Here is a 21,504-nt window from a genome sequence, read left to right as displayed (position 1 = left end):
TTAAAAAGGATTTAAATTTGGATATCTAATTAGAAATTTGAAATATTATTTAATACATAATTAAATTTGAATCCTTAATAAGACATACATTAAAAATATTATATTTATTATATAGTATAATTACTATAAGTATTACATAATTACAACATGTACCTTCACATGTTTACATAAAACATTATTAGTCGAACCATTACATTAACCAACTTTAATGCTATGAGAGAGGTTTAAGGAGGTCTCTTAGATTTCAAATGAGGTCGGGTTTTAAAAGCTCATAGCTTACCACCCTGACCGTCTCTTTCCATTTTGAGAGTGGAGTTACCAAAAGTGTGTGATAGGATACATGTTCAACTTTAAACATATTAACTAAAGTAATAAAAGAAAATTCCTATTTTATATAATTAAAACTATGAATCATGTGTTACCCAGGAAAAAGTCACATTTATTTATAACCTGTTGATGGAGTGTGTGTGGTTAACCCACAAATCAATGTGAGGATTACGGTTGGAAATGATGTGAAACTCGCAAATTTCAAGTGTAACTTGAGTCGAGCATCACATGGTTTTTGAATGGATGATTCACCTGATGGGTTTTGAGCATTCTAACACTTCCTAAGTGTACATGCAACCCTAATAACCTTGGATCTATGTTTGTCTAATTATCATGCAAAGTTGAATTCCAAGGTTATATTCCTATCTAGCATACATGGGGAACAATTTCTAACTTGAATGAAAGATAGAATAACTTACCTTATTGTTGCTTATGATCCTTGAAACCTTGTGAGCCTAGCATCCCAAGTGTGATGCCTCAAATGCTTCACACAACACCAAATGCTCTTGGAAAGACTTTTGAGAGAATACACACTTCTTGAAATCGGCCTAGCCCTCTTGTTTCATATGTGTAGCCAATTTTGGTGGAGAATGGGATTCTTATATAGTGTTGACACATCTAGGGTTACACCATGTAAACCCTAATGTGTCATGACTCTTCATTTCCATGACCCATGGGTTTGTAACTCCCATGGAGCATCCATGGAGCATCCTATTGGTGGAACCCAACTTGATAATCCATGGAGCCTCTTAGCCCACTATACAAGATATGAATGATTTACATAATCAACCCATATATTTAATTAGTTATCTTTTGATCACTTAATTAATTCTAAATTAATTCTTTGATCAAACTAATCAAATAATATTATTAATATATTAGAACTTATAATATATTAATAATCTCCAAGTGTTATTCCTCTCATTTAGTCTATCCAATTACATGGTGCCATGCAACCCAAATGGACCATGCCGGGTCGGGTCAAGTACTGACCCGAAATAGTTATGGACTTAGACACCTTATCCAACAGTCTCCCACTTGGATAAGTCTAATAACTATAACTCCAGTACTTCAGGAACCGACCGGAAATCGTAGCTCTTTCAAGGTCTCTCGGAACTGAGAAGATGTTGATACGCCATTTAAGATAAGTGATCATATAATCCTCTGTTCTAGATATCAGCCGGACAAATACATGGAACAATGTCTTACTTATTGTCCAGCAGTTTGTTTCCCGATTTCCGATTTGTTTGACAAAGAACTTAATTGAACACATCAACTTAGTTCTGACCGGGCCCGGTACATAGGTCAAAACAAAATCATCGAGGGGCCCAGATATCAGCTTCTAATCCAAGAAGGAACAAATAAACTTCGACTCATATGTTTGTTCTACCACTCATTGAATTATACACAAAAGCACGTTTTATAACATCGAGTTACCAATGCGTTTTCGTACAATCAATGCATAACCAACTTGTAAGTAACAAATCATATCTCTAGGTTTGAAGACTTATATGATATTACCGTCTCACAATCACTCGAGATAGAATTCCATGAAGTGATTCCAGTGAGCGTGGGTTGAGTCCAATGCTCAGAACTTATGACCACTCATGATTGTTGTAGCCTTGTCCAACACCTTAGACCTCTGCAACCAATCATGACAGTCTTGATTCATACCTACTTCCGACATATGACCGACTGTGGAGGTTTGAATAATATGTTATACCAAACAAAATTATTCTGGAAGTCAAAACATGCAAAAGAAATATAGTAAACGATCGACAAGAGATAGCAACACTTTACTCATAAATAAAACACCTTTTATTCACCATCTAATGTCAATTACACTTTACAAATTTCGAGGTTATCTAACTACTAAATCTAATATCATCCTTCAACCCTATGCTTCGAGCATGCTGGAGATGCTTAACCCGAGTCAGTCCATTCGTGAGGGGATCTGCTGGGTTCTCATCCGATAATACCCTCTTTTCCACGAGGAGTCCTTCTTCTATTCGATGTCTGATAAAATGGTATTTTCTGTCGATGTGTCTGGATCTCCCGTGATCCCTTGGTTCCTTGGCTAAGGCAACAACACTTTCACTATCACATAAAATTTCCATTGGCTCTTTAATAGCTGGTACAACTCCAAGGTCTCCAATGAAGTTCTTCAGCCATATCGCCTCCTTTTCCGCCTCGCTAGCTGCAATATACTCTGATTCACAAGTTGAATCAGCCACTGTCTCTTGCTTGGAACTCTTCCAAGAAATTGCTCCTCCATTTAGGGTAAAGACCCAGCCCGACTGAGAGCGGAAATTATCCCTATCAGTCTGGAAGCTAGCATCACTATACCCTACAACTCTCAAGTCATCACTCCCACCGAGGGTAAGGACCCAGTCCTTAGTCCTCAGTAGGTACTTGAGGATGTTCTTTACCGCAGTCCAGTGTGCCTTCCCAGGGTTCCCCTGATACCTGCTAACCATGCTCAGGGCAAAGGCTACATCAGGTGGAGTACACGTCATTGCATACATGATCGATCCTACAGCCGAAGCATAAGGTATTCGACTCATTTATGCTATCTCAGCCTCAGTGCTAGGGCTTTGTGTCTTACTCAATCTGGCGTTACTCTGGATGGGTAACTCTCCTTTCTTGGAGTCCTGCATGCTGAATCTCTTCAGCACCTTATCCAAGTAGGTACTCTGACTAAGTCCAATTAGTCTTTTACTCCGATCTCTCAAGATCCTTATCCCTAGAATATAGGCAGCTTCTCCTAGGTCCTTCATAGAGAAACACTTCCCAAGCCAGGACTTAACTTCCTGCAGAGTTGGGATGTCATTTCCTATGAGTAGTATGTCATCCACATACAACACCAAAAATCTAACTATACTCCCACTAGCCTTGACATACACGCAAGACTCATCTTCACTCCTAGAAAAGCCAAATTCCTTGACCTTTTCATCAAAGCAAAGATTCCATCTGCGAGGTGCTTGCTTCAATCCATAAATGGATTTCTCAAGCTTACACACTCTATTAGGGTACTCGTTACTGACAAAACCCTCTGGCTGACTCATGTAAACATCTTCAGCCAACTTTCCAGTAAGGAAAGCGGTTTTGACATCCATTTGCCATATTTCATAGCCATGAAATGCAGCTATGGCTAACAGAACCCGAATAGACTTAATCTTGGCAACTGGAGAAAAGGTCTCATCATAGTCCACTCCAGGAATTTGAGAGAAGCCCTTTGCAACCAGTCTAGTATTATAAGTGTGTACTTTAACATCGATGTCGGTCTTCTTCTTGAAGATCCATTTGCACCATACTGTCTTACAACCTGGTACATTCTCAACCAAGTTCCAAACTTGATTGTCATAGATGGACTGTATTTCGTTGTCCATTGCCTCTTTCCAGTTGGCTGACTCAGGGCCTGCCATGGCTTCTGCGTAACTGTTAGGTTCATCCAGACCTATTAGTGTCTCATCACTGATAAGTGTATCTCCTTCTGCAGTAATATGGAATCCATAGTAATGCTCAGGAGCATTCCTAACCCTTTTGGAACGCGTCAGAGGTACAGACTTGTTAATTGGCTCAACAGGAGTTTCCTCCTAAAGTTGAGTGCTAGGGTTTGAAGTTCCTTCACCGCTTGAATATTGAATTTCTTCAAGATCAACTTGCCTCCCACTGTTTCCTTGGCTTATGAACTCTCTCTCTCTCTCTCTCTCTCTCTCTCTCTCTCTCTAAAGAAAGCTCTCCTTGCTATAAAGACCACATGTTCACTAGGTCTGTAGAAGAGGTAACCAAAGGATTGCTGTGGGTAGCCGATGAAAATACACCTCTCGCTTCGGGGTTCGAGCTTATCATGAGTCTCGTGTCTCACGAAAGCCTCGCAACCCCAAATCTTGATGTGGTCTAGTTTAGGTACTTTAACAGTCCACATCTCGTGAGGAGTTTTGGCAACTTTCTTTGTAGGGACTAGATTAATGATATGGGCGACAGTCTCTAAGGCATACCCCCAGAATGAGATTGGTAGCGAAGCTCGACTCATCATGGAACGAACCATATCCAACAAGGTTCGATTACGCCTCTCAGCCACACCATTCAACTGTGGTGTCCTGGGAGGTGTCAATTGTGAGACTATCCCACATTCCCTTAGATAGTTAAGGAACTCTGAACTAAGATACTCACCACCACGATCGGATCGAAGAATCTTAATGTTCCTGCCCAATTGATTCTCGACTTCCTGTTTAAATTCCTTAAACCTTTCAAAAGTCTCTGACTTATGCTTGATCAAGTAGACATATCCATATCTACTATAATCATCAGTAAAAGTCAAATAATAACGATTAGCATCCCTTGTGGTGTGTTTGAATGGTCCACACACATCCGTGTGTACAAGGTCCAACAAACCTTCACCCCTCTCACAAGAACCTGTGAAGGGTGACTTTGTCATTTTTCCAAGTAAGCATGACTCGCAACTATCATCTGACTTTAGGTCAAACGACTCCAAAAGTCCATCCTTTTGGAGTTGGCCTATGCGTTTCTTGCTTATATGTCCAAGACGACAATGCCATAATGATGCTTTATCCAAGTTATTATTAACAGAATCAATACACAATACATTATTTCCTAAGTTATCAACCACAGATACTGTTTCATACACGCCATCACAAGGTAATGCTTTGAAATAAAGAACATTATTAAAGAAAACATTAATCGAACCAACTTCATTTTCAAATGAAAAGGTGAAACCTTGTTTATACAATGCATGAAAGGAAATAATATTTCTTGCCATTTCTGGCGAATAACAACACTTATTCAAATCTAAACTAAACCCACTACTTAGCAATAAAGTATAAACTCTAATCTTGGTGACAGGTAAAGCTTTCCTATTCCCCATGATTAAGTTTATTCTTCCTTGCTCCACATTCTCACTTCTTCTTAGTCCTTGCAAGTCACAACAAATATGAATACCACAACTGGTATCAAGGACCCAAGATTTAGAATGGGGTGAGTTATTAGAAATGATAGTGTAAATACCTACATGGTTGGGTTTAACTTTCCCATCCTTCACATCTTGCTGGTATTTTGGGCAGTTCCGCTTCCAATGTGATTTTTCATGGCAATAGAAGCATTCAGCCTCTTTTGGGTCAGAAGAAGGAGTGACAAAACCTTTCTTGGTTCCACTTGAAGAAGAGCCATCAAGGGTCCGAGCCTTGGTACCCTTAGAAGAGCTCTTTCTCTTCTTCCCTCGACTTTTCCCAATTGCCAAAACCAGAGTAGAGTTTGGAGTAGGAGTGTTAACAACCGACTTCCCCTTAAGACCTGTTTCTGCGGTCTTGAGAAGTCCCTAAAGTTTGCTGAGTGTGACCTCATCCTTATTCATGTGATATGTCATGCGGAATTGATCATAGCACGATGGTAAGGAGTGCAAAATGATATCTATTGCAAGCTCCTTAGGGAAGTTCACATTAAGCTTCAGCAATCGATCCACATACCTTTGCATATTCTGCATGTGGCTCGTGACGGATTCCCCGTCCTTCATCATGGTTGTTATCATGGAGCAGATGATTTCATACCTCTCTTGTCATGCACTTTGATGGTATCTTTCCATCAGATCTTGGTGCATTTCATAAGGGTAGAAATCCTCATAAGACTTTTGGAGTTCCGCTGTCATCGTGGCCATCATGATGCATGCCACTTTCGTAGCATCCCTTTCATGTGCCTGAAAGTCAGCGATCTCCTGGGGAGTTGCAGTGGTCTCATCAATCTCCTTAAGCTCCTTGTCAAGGACATATTCTTTGTCCTCGTAGCGGGTAATCATCCTGATGTTTCTGATCCACTCATTGAAGTTGGATCCATCAAAAGTGACTTTCCCACACAAGTTCATAAGGGTAAAGGAGCCATTAGGATTAGTGCCAGAAGTAGGATTGTTTGAAGACATCTGAAAGAAAAGGACAAGATTAGTTTAGATATTAAGAGAGTCCTTAATAAAACACCCAAATGTAATATTAAGGCTAGGACCCAATCACAATATATTATAACTTAGAAGAGGTATGCCGTAATCCAAGCTATAACATATTTGAAAGGTAGGTGAATGACGATTCACCAGTTTCCACCACGAAAACCGAAATATTAAATATTAGGTTTTTGATTGGTTCTTAGAAATTCCTAGATTCTTTGAGAATCAATGAACTTTTCGAAGGCATGTTTCAATCTCGAGTGTGCCCTCCAAGTTTTGTGACTGGGATACCGAGGATCAAAAAACGAGGTGTGAAGTAACCATGCAAATCACTTGGTACCCTTAAAGTTTATCACTCAATCGATGTGCCGGTAAACCACACACGCTCCACCGATACTATAATAAACCTTAAGTCACCCTTTACCTACCTTGTTAAGTCCAAGTTAGTGTGCCGGTTAACCACACACGCTCCACCAACGACTTAAACAAAGTGTAAAGTGTAATTTCATGGATTAGCACCTTATTCACATTTTTCCTAAAGTAACTAAGATTGGGAATTTAATAAAAACATTTAGTTACTTTATAATATTCATCATACTTTTAATGAGAATTTATAAGTCCTTGTCTTACCCGTTCGGCTAACGACCCTCCACCGGTCAAGCAAGCGGTGGGTGAGAGCGGACACCCATTAAGTTTCCATTTTATAGGGAACAACCTTATACCCACCTTATAGACCGGCTTCATGAATGATGCGTACTAGCGGTAAGACGACTTTGTTCTTATATATATATATATATAATTATTAAATCATAATAATATATGTATAAGGGTTGAATTTTAACTTTTAAAATTCTAAGGGTTGGAACTAAAGTTTTTAACATGACTTTACTTGTTCCAAAACTTGAGGGCAAGTTTTGTAAACTTTCAAAACTTTTCATTTCTTGTAACTTATGAGTTTATTAGAGTAATAAAAATGAAGACTCTTCATTTTTCTAACTCTTGTGTTCTTTTAATGGTTTTAACTCAACTGACTTTCGGTTTTCCATAACTTGAGGACAAGTTATGAACTCCATTAAAACACATTTTGATCAAGAATTAAACTACCACATAGGTTACAAATAATTCCTATGATCATCTAAACATCATAAGATCAAGAACATGAATATAAACACTTTCATGAATCAAAACTACACTTAAAACTTTGTAACTTTGATAACTAGTTGTTGTAAATGGATTAGCAAAGACATTACACCATCTAAAACAAGTTTTCAAGTACCAAAATAGTTTAGGGTAATGTTTCTAGTCCATTTCAAGCAACTAAAGTCGAAAATCTGCACTCTGTGGCTCCTACTCGCCGAGTGCATGAACCTACTCGGCGAGTAGGTTGAAGATACAAGTGAACTCGGCGAGTCTCCCCATGGACTCGGCGAGTTCATCAGGCAGACAACAAGCTTTTCGACTTTTTACAACTTTTAAGAACAAATAACAAACAAACAAGCCTAGGCTCTAATACCACTGATGGGTTTTGAGCATTCTAACACTTCCTAAGTGTACATGCAACCCTAATAACCTTGGATCTATGTTTGTCTAATTATCATGCAAAGTTGAATTCCAAGGTTATATTCCTATCTACCATACATGGGTAACAATTTCTAACTTGAATGAAAGATAGAATAACTTACCTTGTTGTTGCTTATGATCCTTGAAACCTTGTGAGCCTAGCACCCCAAGTGTGATGCCTCAAATGCTTCACACAACACCAAATGCTCTTGGAAAGACTTTTGAGAGAATACACACTTCTTGAAATCGGCCTAGCCCTCTTGTTTCATATGTGTAGCCAATTTTAGTGGAGAATGGGATTCTTATATAGTGTTGACACATCTAGGGTTACACCATGTAAACCCTAATGTGTCATGACTCTTCATTTCCATGACCCATGGGTTTGTAACTCCCATGGAGCATCCATGGAGCATCCTATGGGTGGAACCCAACTTGATAATCCATGGAGCCTCTTAGCCCACTATACAAGATATGAATGATTTACATAATCAACCCATATATTTAATTAGTTATCTTTTGATCACTTAATTAATTCTAAATTAATTCTTTGATCAAACTAATCAAATAATATTATTAATATATTAGAACTTATAATATATTAATAATCTCCAAGTGTTATTCCTCTCATTTAGTCTATCCAATTACATGGTGCCATGCAACCCAAATGGACCATGCCCGGTCGGGTCAAGTACTGACCCGAAATAGTGATGGACTTAGACACCTTATCCAACAACAATGTCACCAAAATTAAATAAGCACAATATGAGATTAACATGCCACTGACTCTAGCTAATGAATCTCAAAAGATTTAAGAGTTTAATAAAGAATAAAATCAGCAAAGAGTTTTTCCCACCTAAATAACCTCTTGACGTTTTTAGTACATCCCTTTACACATTACAAAGCAAAATGTGGATCCTAGCCTTGTTAAATAATTCTTAGGGGTAAATTATTTTAAGGATAAATCAAACTAACTAAACTATATCTTCAGTTTTATCAATGGAGAAACTCATTGGCCCTAATTACCTTGATTGGATCTACACACTAAGGATCAGACTGATGTATGAGAACAAAGTTTATGTTCTTGATGAGGATCTCCCAGAACGTGATGATGAATCTACTGATGAGGATATGGCCACTTATAATAAGCATTAAGATGAGTCGACTAAGGTTGCTTGACTTTATTGGCGACCATGTTTTGTGAGATCCAAAAGAGCTTCAAGATTCTTTGGGCGTTCAACATAAAGAAGCACCTAAAGTAAATGTTCCAAGGACAAGCTCGACAGGAACAATTTGGGATCGTGAAATCCTTGATCACTAGTATAAATGAAGATGGGAATTCTATGTGTATGTACATTCAGAAAATAAAAATCATACATGAACAAAGTGGAGAATATAGGTGTCTAGTTTCCAAAGGGGTTGGCCATTGACATGGTTCTCAACTCACTTTCGAGTTCATACAACCAATTTATTATGAATTACAATACGAATAGTATGGAAAATACCTTGATGGAGCTTCATGACATGTTACAAATTACCAAAGAAAGTATTCTTAAGACTAGAATCTCCACCACTATTGATACCAGCTTGAGTATTAGGCATGGTAATGCTACTAAGAAGATGAAAAAGTTTTCTCATCCCAAGGGAAATGGAAAGACCAATGTATTAATGTCCAACCAAGGTCTCAAGAGAAAGATCGATTTTGAAATAGCACCTACTACTAGCCCCACAGAGGCCATTTGTTTCTACTACCAAGAAAAGGTCATTGGAAATGTAGCTGCTTGAAGTACCTGGAAGAACTAAATAAGAACAAGGACAGAGAGTGTGTCACTTAAGGTATTTTAATGATTGAACTCTATAGTATGTCGACTTGTAATTTTTTCATTATTGATACTGGAGATGGTACTCATATTTTCATGGATATGCAGGGACTAAAGGAAAGTATGTTACACCCTGAAACCGAAGGCGGAAACGTTCCGGGGCGGAGGTGACATCATGCGTTGTATCACAACCAATGTACATAGTAAGCAAAGTAAACACAAAACTTTACATTACATAGAATCATTTACATTTGTTTGAAAGTAAAGTTATACAAGTGTTATACATATATATTATAGGAACAAAAGCAAAGACGGGTCTTCTATACGCTCCGACTTGTCCAAAAGATCGCGATGTACCTGTCTAATGCGGACCTGAGAATACAAGCAGTTTGAAAATCAGCATAAAGCTGGTGAGTTCATAAGCAATTCATTTTTGAAAAGGAATAAGTTTCCTTTGGTTTTCTGACAAAGTTGGTATCCAAAAAAATCCCATATTTTCTTATAAAAACAGTTTAGTTATCTTTCGTTACACAATTCGATTACGAGTTGTTATGTTATCCCAGGAAAATCCCTTATTTTCCTAATTGTTTAGTTATCCATTCGTTACACAATTCGATTTCGAGTTGTTATTTTATCCTAGGAAAATCCCTTGTTTTCCTATTAGTTTAGTTATCCATTTGTTACATAATGTACTAATATTTACCATACTTGTAGTATTAGTTAGGTATTCTGATATCTTAGTTATCCTACACACGAATGTCAAATATCTACCATTCTTAGCCGTATTTTTGAATATTTGGATACACTAAGAAACGTACATTAACTGTATATTCGATGTTCTGGTGACTTCCAAAAGCGTACTTTAGACGTATTTCTGAAGCTCTGTCGACATCCAAAGGCGTATGTTTTCGAAACTTAGTCGATGTCTAAAGGCATACTTTCGAATTATTTCCGAAACTCTGGTGAAACTCAAGGCGTACGCTAACTGTATTTCCGAAGTCTTAGTGTCACCCAAAGGCGTTCTTTCGTATTCGTATTCGTATTCGTTCTATTCCTAACTATACTTTCATATTCGTTCTATTCCTAACTGTACTTTTGTATTCGTTCTGTTCCTAACTGTACTTTCATATTCGTTCTGTTACTATCCGAGGGCGTATCTTATTAGTGTTAATCCTAGTTTAAGATTAGTATGAATCCTTTGTAAATTATAAAATGTAACATAGATTATAGCATTTTATAAAGGAATCTACATTTAGTCTGAAAGCTAACTCTGCAATTCGAACTATTGGTTAATACGATTTTCGATATTAAAAGCATACAAATTATGAAACATTTGAACTGAAAATAATAAGTTTAAGTACAAGATTTCCTTGTACTTTTTCTTGTATTCCTTTTCTGAAAAAATTTGAAAAACACGGAAAAAGAGTAGGGGTATCAACTCACCGGACGAGGAATGTATCAGCTAGAATGGTAAACGTCAGTTCGGGGCTTGAATGCGTGCGAGGTTCCTATGTAATATGAAAAGATACACATTTGTATGTAATTAGGCTTTGAACTACAAATTAGTTGAGGATATACACTTCTAGTCGTGAAAACACTTCATTTCAAGTGTTTTGGAGTGACCCGGGTGACATCTATGGACGTATATGGCTTGGATATGGAGTTTACTCTTCAAGAGTAAACTCCTAAGAGAGTTTACGACCCTGATGACCCAATCCTCATGAGTTTACGGCCATAAACTCATGGTGGGGTTTTCTAGGGTGCTAAATGGCCTAATAACATTTGAGGGGTGATGCTAGGTTTGGTTTTAAGGCATTAGAAGTGTTTAACCCAGCATATGGACCATTATAAGGAGTTTACGGCAGTAAACTAAGAGTTTACAGCTGTAAGATCCCCCACACACCTTCCTTTGATGTTTTGGTGGTCCTAGGTCATTTACAAGTGTTTCTAGCTAAATCTACAAGCCATGGAATGAATTTAAGGCACCAATTGACCCATTTATAGGAATTTACGACCTAGGAACCCATCCTTGGGGGGTTTACAGCCGTGAACTCCTAAGGGAGTAGTTTTTAGCATGTTTAAGGCCCTTAACTTGATTGAGGTTGCTTCTAGACTTTATTCCAAGGCTTATGATGTGTTTAAGTGGCATCTTAACATTTTAAAATGAGTTTACTCCCCATGAATTGGTGTTTACGGCCCAAGCATGTTCTTGGGTAGTAAAATCATATTTAATCCCTAAATGATGAGTTCAAGGTGTTCGAAGTCGATTCCAATAAGTCCTTAAGCCATATCTAAGCTCTAAAGGTGGTTTGGAAGGGTTTTAAGGCTCAAAAACCCCATTTGCATGTGTTCACGGCCTAAGGCTGTTCCAGGGCCGTAAACACATGTTTATGGTCCTATTCCATGATTTGAACATGAAATTGAAGGCTAAAGATGTTATACTAGGAGCTAGGATAGTTACCTTGATGATTTGGAGCTTGAATTTGGATGATTTTGGCCAAGATTTGAGTTAGAGAGAGAGAGAGAGAGAGTAGTGAGAGAGGGTGCAAAAGCTTCAAATGGAATCCTTTTGGACTTTAAATATGAATCAAGTTTGGGACACGGTGGAATTCTACCCGATACTGACGTTAGACGAGGCTTTTGGTCTTACACGATTAAGTTGTCGTAACCCGATATGGTTGAAACTAAAATTTTTCTAATTACTAGTTTGGGGCGTTTTCATGTGTTTCTAACGTGTTTGGATACTTACTAGGTCAAAATAAAAGTCTTAAATTAATTGACCTAATCCAAAAACAAAATCGGAACAATTTGCTAAAGACGAGTTTTACTGACGGAATGGGTTACGGCGATGGAACATCTTTGGGTTGTCACATTATCCCCCCGTTAGAGGGAATTTCATCTTGAAATTCAAAGATTAAGATACAAGTTATGGAAAGAGGTGCGGATATATCTGCTTCATCGAATCTTTCACGTTCCCAAGTGAATTCAGGTTTTCACATGACATTCCAGCGAACCTTCACTATTGGGATGCGATTTTGTTTCGTACGTTTGATTTCTCGGTCTGTGATCTCGATTTGTCCTTCTAGGGAGTTTAGGTTTTCGTTGTTCTTGGTCACATCAGGATGGATTTTCTATGGTTTTATCAAATAGGTATTCATTAAGAATAGAGGCGCATAATACAGGGTGAACGTTGCTAAGTTCTGAAGGTACTCGGAGTTTGAAGGCTACAGAATCGATCCTAACGAGGATCTCGAAGGGTCAAATGTACCTCGAGTTAAGTTTTCCATGCTTTCCAAAGTGTATCAGATCTTTCCAGGGCGAGACCATTAACAGGACATGATTTCCAACCTGGAATTCCAGAGGTTTCCGACTAGGCTTCTCAGGTCTGAGCGAGTAAACGGGGTTAGATGGTCATTGTCAATGCTTGGATTGATGTATCTCACTTTTTACTCCAACAAAAGGGTACACCTTTCTGTGTCAGAGTGGTTAAGGGTTTGGTGATCCTGGAAGAATTTTTCTGAATGGGTCTGCGATTATAGCCGGCGAAACCCAAGAATTGACGGGTTTTCTGTGGGTGTTTTCAGTGCCGATTAATTCTCTATTGCTTCGATCTTGGAAGGATCTACATGTATGACTTCATTACCTACTACATGACCAGGGTAAAATGGTTTGACTGAAGGGCATCACTACGAACTCATAGTGATCATATCGAGTCGCAAATACTGTCTAGGAAACATTATCTTCGTGAGCGCGTAGCTGATGGTGTCTTGACCTAACGTCTATCTTCGAGGAGTAGTTGGCTCCCTAAAGTTAATCGAAGAAGTCATCTATTCGGGAAAGAGGATATCGGTTTTGACGGTCAACTCATTTAGTTGACTGGATAACTCCTGCATTTCTGCTGGAGCTAAGCGATACGGAGATTTGGCTACGGGGGTAGTTCCAGGAATTAGGTCGATGCGGAACTCAACTTGACGTTCGGAAAGAATTCCCAGAAGCTATACTGGAAAGACATCAGGAAAGTCACAGACTTCGGGGATGTTCTCGAGGTCTCTAACTTCATTTTTCTCGTGGATCACATGGGCTAGGAATGCATGGCATTCCTTTCGGGGAAAACTCTTGAGTTTTGATGCACGAAATGATACGAAGGTTGGAACCAAATTTATTGCCGTAGATCATGAGGGTCTGAACAGAGAGGAGATTGGGAAGGATGACTTTTCAATACAAAGGGTATCGACATGATTGGGACTCAACCGATCCATGCCATTGATAACATCAAAACTCTTTAGTGAAACTGACATTAGGTTAATGAGGAAAGAATGATTACTCAAGGTAAGGGTACAGCTTAGGAATAAGTCGTTAGCGCTCTCTTTCTCACCGCTAGCCATCTCGACGGTAAATGTTTTGGTTACTAGACGAGGACCATGTTTATGAAGATATTTGAATGAATGACTAATAAAACTTCCTTGACACTAGGTTCGAAAAGGATGCGAGCATAAGAATTGTCGAGAAGAAATGTACCCACGACGATGGTGGGATTAGCGGCTGCCTTATCCTGCTTCATAGCTAAAATCATCCCAACATTGTTGGCGTTGTTGGTGGTTGTTGCTTTTGGGCAGTTTCGCTTGAAATGCCCGATTTCACCGCACCTGTAGCAGGCCTGATTGACACGTGCTCCGGAAGCTTGATTGGTTGGTTGGGCTGGCGCCTTGTAGAATCGAATCGTATGCCCCTTTTTACCACAGTTAGAGCATGACAAATCATGGCATGGGCTGGGGTTATGGTGGTATTTACACTTGTCACACTGAGGAAGGGTACCAGCATATCTAGTGGTAGGTGCTCGAGTTGTAGGAACAACGGTAGGAGTAGTAGCAGCTTGGACTGCCACAGTTTTATGCTTCTTGGAGGGTTCTTGTGAACTCTGACCCTTTCGCTTTTTCCAGAAAACCTTCTTACTCTTACTACTCTCATTCGGGTGTTCCTGATCATCATCATGGTTTTGGGGGTAGGTGCTACTTCCTGGTCCACTGGACTTGCTAGGGTTCAAAAGCATCATTGTAGCTGTCACAACAGCAGTAACATCTGTTTGAAACAAGACAAGGTCAAACAGAGGAGAGTTGTTATTCCTTGAGCTGGGTCCTTTCTTTGGATACATTTCGATCTAAAATGATTAGGAAAAAGAGGATGGTAAGTCCTCTAGATTAAATCAAGAGATATGAAACAAGGGATATCTCTTTATGACAGACATAGAATTCTATTAAGCGATTAAGCAGGAATGGATTATCAAGACAGATAAATTATCGCTAAAGGAATGATCGAGGAGCAACGCTTGATTGAGGATTTCTATACTGAGACTGGCTCTAGAAATACTCCCATAGTATTTCATGATTCGCTGCGATGACGGCTCGTTATTTGGGTATTGGGTAAGTTTTAGGCATGCTGTATACCACAGTCACTCCCAAGCACATGTTGGCCGTGTCTCGAATGAATATAGTTGATCAGGCTATATTGATCCTAGACATGACTACATAACTGCCCAGGTTTAACCGCAGCGTACAACACCCATTTACTTATGTTTTGTTCTACTTGTAGTTACGGATCTTGACGATTAGGTATACTTGTATACTTTTGAAAATACTTATATTTTAAAGTATACTTTTAGTTCAGAGCACTTAGGCCCCTTAATGTTTATAGTCTTATACCATGTAAGGTTTGGTATACTTAGTTGACTATAAATAAGGGATCTGATACCAATCTATCATACCCCGAAACCGAAGGCAGAAACGTTCCGGGGCGGAGGTGACGTCATGCGTAGTATCATAACCAATGTACATAGTAAGCAAAGTATACACAAAACTTTACATTACATAGAATCATTTACATTTGTTTGAAAGTAAAGTTATACAAGTGTTATACATATATATCATAGGAACAAAAGCAAAGACGGGTCTTCTATACGCCCCGACTTCTCTAAAAGATCGCGGTGTACCCGTCTAATGCGGACCTGAGAATACAAGCAGTTTGAAAATCAGCATAAAGTTGGTGAGTTCATAAGCGGTTCATTTTTGAAAAAGAATAAGCTTCCTTTGGTTTTCTGAAAAAGTTGGTATCTAAGAAAATCCCATATTTTCTTATAAAAACAGTTTAGTTATCTTTCGTTACACAATTCGTTTACGAGTTGTTATGTTATCCCAGGAAAATCCCTAATTTTCCTAATTGTTTAGTTATCCATTCGTTACACAATTTGATTTCGAGTTGTTATGTTATCCCAGGAAAATCCCTTGTTTTCCTAATAGTTTAGTTATCCATTCGTTACATAATGTACTAATATTTACCATACTTGTAGTATAAGTTAGGTATTCTGATATCTTAGTTATCCTACACATGAATGTCAAATATCTACCATACTTAGCCGTATTTTCGAATATTTGGATACACTCAGAAACGTACATTAACTGTATATTCGATGTTCTGGTGACTTCCAAAAGCGTACTTTAGACGTATTTCTGAAGCTTTGTCGACATCCAAAGGCGTATGTTTTCGAAACTCAGTCGATGTCCAGAGGCGTACTTTTGAATTATTTCCGTAACTCTGGTGACACTCAAGGTGTACACTAACTGTATTTCCGAAGTCTTAGTGTCATCCAAAGGCGTTCTTTCGTATTCATATTCGTTCTATTCCTAACTGTACTTTCGTATTCGTTCTATTCCTAACTGTACTTTTATATTCGTTTGGTTCCTAACTGTACTTTCATATTCGTTCTGTTACTATCTGAGGGCGTATCTTATTAATATTAATCCTAGTTTAATATTAGTATGAATTCTTTGTAAATTATAAAATGTAAGATAGATTATAACATTTTATAAAGGAATCTACATTAGTCTGAAAGTTAACTCTACAATTCGAACTATTGGTTAATACGATTTTCAATATTAAAAGCATACAAATTATGAAACATTTGAACTAAAAATAATAAGTTTAAGTACAAGATTTCCTTGTACTTTCGCTTGTATTCCCCCCTGAAAACATTTGAAAAACACGGAAAAAGTGTAGGGGTATGAACTCACTAGACAAGGAATGTATCAGCTAGGATGCTAAACGTTAGTTCGGGGCTTGAACGCGTGCGAGGTTCCTATTTAATATGAAAAGACACACATTTGTATCTAATTAGGCTTTGAACTACTAATTAGTTGAGGATATACACTTCTAGTCGCGAAAACACTTCTTTTCAAGTGTTTTGGAGTGACCCGGGTGACATCTATGGACGTATATGGCTTGGATATGGAGCTCACTCTTCAAGAGTAAACTCCCAAGAGAGCTTACAGCCCTAATGACCCACCCCCCATGAGTTTACGGCCGTAAACTCATGGTGGGGTGTTCTAGGGTGCTAAATGGCCTAATAACATTTGAGGGGTGATGCTAGGTTTGGTTTTAAGGCATTGGAAGTGTTTAACCCATCATATGTGTCACACCGCAAAACCAAGAACGGCGGAAACGTTCTGGGGTGGAGGACGTCATGTACAGTATCACAACACAGTAAATGTAAATAAGCAAACAACATCATCCATTGCATTAAATATATAATTTTAATACAAGCGGGTTCTGTACAGATTTAGACACCAAAAAATATAATGTAAATCAAAATAATATGATGAGTCTTGAATGCGCTCCATCTTCTCAAAAACTGGCATTGGTACCTGTCTACTGATGACCTGAGAATACAAGTTATTTTGAAAGAGTTTATCAGCATTAAGCTGGTGAGTTCATAAGTATTTTAGTGTCGATGTTTGTTATCAAAACGTTTAAACGTGTCTCAAGTATAAGTTTGTAAAATGTATGTAAGTGTTTGTAAAAGTTTGAATTTCTCAGAAAAACCTATATTTTCTATTAAAGTAGCCTTCTACCAAGGCTTAACAGTTTTGTATGCTCGTTTGTTGTAAAAGTGTGTAATTTCCTAAGTGTAACTATCATTTAACAAATATAGTTTGTACATTAATGTTTAAGTGAGGTTATCACTAAAAATATGTAATGGGTAAATCATTGTAGTACTGTAGTTTTGTATTATAGGAACTACTGCTGTACTAACTACCTTAAACCGGATTTATATTAAGGTAAAATGTGATAATTGCACCATACTATCGACTGGTAACAACGACATACGAATGGTCGTAATAACGGAATGACGTTTGGCACCCGCAGACCTGCAGGTCCGGCTGTAGCTAGCAGCAAGGTGTAGGGTAGTCAATCCAGTATAGATCTATACGCAAACTCACACTCTCCCTCCAAGAGAATTCTGGCTACAACCTTGGACATGACATTTAAGGCATGCTCCGATCCAGTGGATCACAATTGTTAACGTATTCTTGTATATGTAATGTAATGTTTCTCGTTCTAGTATAGTTGTATATGTTCTCTTTCTAGTATAGTTGTATATGTTCTCTTTCTAGTATAGTTGTACATGTTCTCTTTCTAGTATAGTTGTATATGTTCTCTTTCTAGTATAGTTGTATATGTTCTCTTTCTAGTATAGTGTAATGTATAGACTCATGAATGAACTGACTCATTGATCTAGAAGTGGTAGTAGTATGATCCTGCGTTACCCCGATGGTAACTTACTAATGATGTGTCTAGTACGTATGATTATGGAAGTACTTTTATGTCTATATATGTATATTTGATATATAATTTATATTGAAACGACCCTCGGACGGCTACCCGACATCCCACCAAACCACATCCAAATCGAGGAAAAGGAAATAGGGCGGATGGCCTTCCTAAGCCCTTTAAACATTTCTTATATGTCTATACATATATGGGCATGAAATTTATAAGAAGTAAAACAAAGTTTAATAAAAGCATTTGATAAGTAAAAGAGTTGGTAAAACGTTTTGAAGTAAAACAGTTTGATAAACAGTTTGAACAGTGATAAAATCATTGGTTTTCTAGTTATTAATCACATGTGATTGATGCGATAACTATAAGTATTTAACTTGTATTCCAACCTATAAAGTATTTAAAACATTTAAAAGTATTTCAAAGGTTAATTAAAGGGGTATGAACTCACCTGTAGTGAGTGGTTCTGATGACAATGTTGGATTTGTTGCTAGGTGTCAAGTGGTGACTTGAGTACACACGCGAATCCTATTTAGCATATATTGGCATATATATGGATTTAATTAGTGTTATGAACAACTAATTGATGATTTTGGGACCACCTTAGGGACTAGTAAACACTTATAATGAAGTGTTATAATCATATATGATTGTATGAGTGTTTACAAGGCTATACAAGAGGGTGTATGGCCACAACACACACTATATGTGTGTGTGCGGCCAGGTGTGCGGCCTAGTGTGCTGCCAGCACATGTGTGCGGCCCTGTGTGCGGCCATGTGTGCTGCCAGGTGGTGTGTGCTTCCATGTGTGCTGCCAGATGAAGATCTTGGTGTTCTTGGTACCTTTTATGAAGATCTTCAAGGAGAATGGATGATACTTGAGAGGATTTTCGTGTTCTATGCTTGAAGAAGTGAAGGAAATGTTCAAGAATGATCTAAGGGTGATATATATATATATATATATATATATATATATATATATATATATATATATATATATATATATATATATATATATATATATATGTAGAGTGTGCGGTTGGGAAGGTGTGAGGCCGCAAACAAGAGTGTGTGGCCGCATACTCAAGTGTATGGCCGCACACTCCATGTGTTGGAGTGTTTGGCCCGGTTTTCATTCCTACACTTCGAGTTAACCCTTTTTAACACTCCTACCTTAATTATATCATATTTAGAACGCTTTATTAGACTCTAAAGGGTACTACCATATAGTAAAATAAGTCTAATATTGGAAAGAATTGAAGAGTGCATGCGAGAAGTTTTTCGGGTTGTCACATTATCCCCCCGTTAAGGAAATTTCGTCCCGAAATTTGAGTTTAGTCACTAGATTATTAAAAATAACTAAGTAAAAAGATGAGGATATTTCAGTTTCATCTGATCCTCGCGTTCCCAAGTGAATTCCGGTCCGCGCTTTGCGCTCCAGCGAACCTTCACAATTGGGATACGGCTTTGCTTTGTTTGCTTAACCTCACGGTCCATGATTTCTACGGGTTCTTCCACGAAGTTGAGGCTCTCGTTGATCTCAATCTCGTCGAGTGGGATTACAAGAGTCTCGTCGGATAGACACTTTTTCATATTGGAAACATGGAAGGTAGAATGTACGTTACGAAGTGCGTCGGGTAGATTAAGTTTGTAAGCCACTGGGCCGATTCTTGCAAGAATCTCGAAAGGCCCTATGTACCTCGGATCAAGCTTCCCACACTTTCTGAAGCGTATCAAGTCCTTCGAGGGTGAGACTTTCAATAAAACACGGTCGCCCACCTGGAATTCCAACGGTTTTCTACGTTTATCGGCGTAGCTTTTCTGTCGGTCTCTGGAGGCTTTCAATCGTTCACGGATCTGAACGATCTTCTCCGTCGTTTCCCGAATGATTTCCGGACCTGTGAGAGTACTATCTGAAGTTTGCCCCCTAGCAAGTTGGGTATCACCCACCTCAGCCCAACACAGAGGGGATCTGCACTTACGGCCGTAGAGGGCTTCAAATGGAGCAACCTTGATGCTCGTGTGATAACTGTTATTTTAAGCAAACTCGACAAGGGGTAAATGAGTATCCCATGCCTTTCCAAAGTCAATCACACAGGCTCTCAACATATCTTCTAGTGTTTGGATGGTCCTCTCACTCTGTCCGTCTGTCTGTGGATGGTAGGCTATGCTCATGTCTAGCCTAGTTCCTAGGGAATGTTGCAACGATTTCCAGAATCTTGAGGTGAACCTACTATCTCTATTGGAGATAATGGACATAGGTACACCATGTAGCCGTACGATTTCCCTAATGTATGTTCTCGTAAGTTTCTCCATCTTGTCGGTTTCTTTGATAGGCAGGAAGTGTGCAGACTTGGTCAATCTATCGATGATGACCCATATGGTATCAAGTCCACCCGTTGTCTTGGTCAACTTGGTTATGAAATCCATAGTGATCCGCTCCCACTTCCATTCTGGGATCTCTGGTTGTTGCAGTAAACCAGAGGGTTTCTGGTACTCGACCTTCACCTTTGCGCAAGTAAGGCATTTACTTACGAAGGTAATAATCTCTGCTTTCATATTAGGCCACCAGTATAGCTTTTTAAGATCCAGATACATCTTATCTGAACCTGGGTGGACGGAATACCGAGTGTTGTGCGCCTCGGTCATGACCAAGTCTCGGAAACCACCATGCTTCGGGGTCTAGATCCGGTTCATGAAATATAGGGCTCCGCCACCCTTGGCTTCTAAGTTCTTATCCATTCCTCTAAGGGATTCACTCGCCACATGTTCAGGTTTCATAGCTTCAAGTTGAGCCGCCTGAATTTATTTAGACAAGTGCAAATAGATGGTTATTGATAATGACTTGATTTTTCGACCAGAATATTCTTTCCGACTCAGGGCGTCTGCTACTATGTTGGCTTTACCCGGATGATAACGAATATCGCATTCGTAGTCACTGAGTAGCTCGACCCACCGTCGTTGTCTCATGTTGAGCTCCTTCTGATCGAAAATGTGTTGTAAACTCTTGTGGTCGGTAAAGATAGTGCTTTTCGTTCCGTACAAGTAATGTCTCCAGATCTTCAGAGCAAACATTATTGCTCCCAGTTCAAGATCGTGGGTCGTGTAGTTAACTTCGTGTGTCTTGAACTGTCTCGAGGCGTAGGCGATGACCTTACCTCGCTGCATCAGAACACACCCGAGCCCTTGATTCGATGCGTCGCAATAAACTACGAAGTCTTCTATCCCTTCGGGGAGGGA

This window comes from Lactuca sativa, chromosome 9 (assembly GCF_002870075.4).
Source record: "Lactuca sativa cultivar Salinas chromosome 9, Lsat_Salinas_v11, whole genome shotgun sequence".
NCBI lineage: Eukaryota > Viridiplantae > Streptophyta > Magnoliopsida > Asterales > Asteraceae > Lactuca > Lactuca sativa.
Note: the sequence above shows the minus strand (reverse complement) of the source record.